Here is a 1,112-nt window from a genome sequence, read left to right as displayed (position 1 = left end):
CCGCGCCGCGCCTGCGCCGAGCCGAGCCGAGCCGAGCCGAGCCGAGCCGAGCCGAGCCGAGCTTCCGGCTCCCGCCCCTGGCGAGCTGGGTGGCGGCTGCGGTGCTTTTGCGGGTGGGCGGCGGGGGTGCGGGCTTTGCTGCGGCCTCGGCGGTTCTCGGCCCGCCTGGCAGCGCCGGGCTCGCCCGAGGGCTGCAGGACTGGTCTCCCGGGTGTGTGGGATCACCCCCAACGACGGTCACAGCCGAGAGGCGCTGTGGGTGTTGTGAGGGCGGTGCGGGACGGACGCGTCCTGCTCTGTTCTGGGGCGGTGGGGTGTGTTTGGGGTCCGGGTGGAGGGGAAGGGCGGCCGGGGGGCTGCAGGGCAGGCTGCTGCTCCTGGGGGCCCGGACCTCCCAGCCTTGGCTGTGTGCATCTGTCCTTCGGAACAGTCAACCGCTCGGCTTCCCAGGAGCCGCACTTCACAGATCTTGACAGCAGGCTGAATCGTTAGATTGTTCAAGTTATAATAAATTGTCTTATCTTTGGAGGCTTTTTTTTTTTTCTTTTTTTAAACTTCTCTCTTCACAGAATCCCAGAATGTGAGGGATTGGAAGAGACCTGGAAAGCTCATCCAGTGCAATCCCCCCGGAGCAGGAACACCCAGCTGAGGTTCCACAGGAAGGTGTCCAGGCGGGTTTGAATGTCTGCAGAGGAGACTCCACAGCCTCCCTGGGCAGCCTGGGCCAGGCTCTGACACCCTCAATGGGAAGAAGTTTCTTCTCAAATTTAAGTGGAACCTCTTGTGTTCCAATTTGAACCCATTACCCCTTGTCCTATCACTGGTTGTCACCGAGAAGAGCCTGGCTCCATCCTCCTGACACTGCCCCTTTATATATCTGTAAATATTAATGAGGTCACCCCTCAGTCTCCTCTCCTCCAGCTCCAGAGCCCCAGCTCCCTCAGCCTTTCCTCCCACGGGAGATGCTCCACTCCCTTCAGCATCTTGGTGGCTGCGCTGGACTCTCTCCAGCAGTTCCCTGTCCTTCTGGAACTGAGGGGCCACAACTGGACACAATATTCCAGGGGTGGTCTCCCCAGGGCAGAGCAGAGGGGCAGGAGAACCTCTCTGAC

This window comes from Patagioenas fasciata, chromosome 11 (genome assembly GCF_037038585.1).
Source record: "Patagioenas fasciata isolate bPatFas1 chromosome 11, bPatFas1.hap1, whole genome shotgun sequence".
NCBI classification, from domain to species: domain Eukaryota; kingdom Metazoa; phylum Chordata; class Aves; order Columbiformes; family Columbidae; genus Patagioenas; species Patagioenas fasciata.
Note: the sequence above shows the minus strand (reverse complement) of the source record.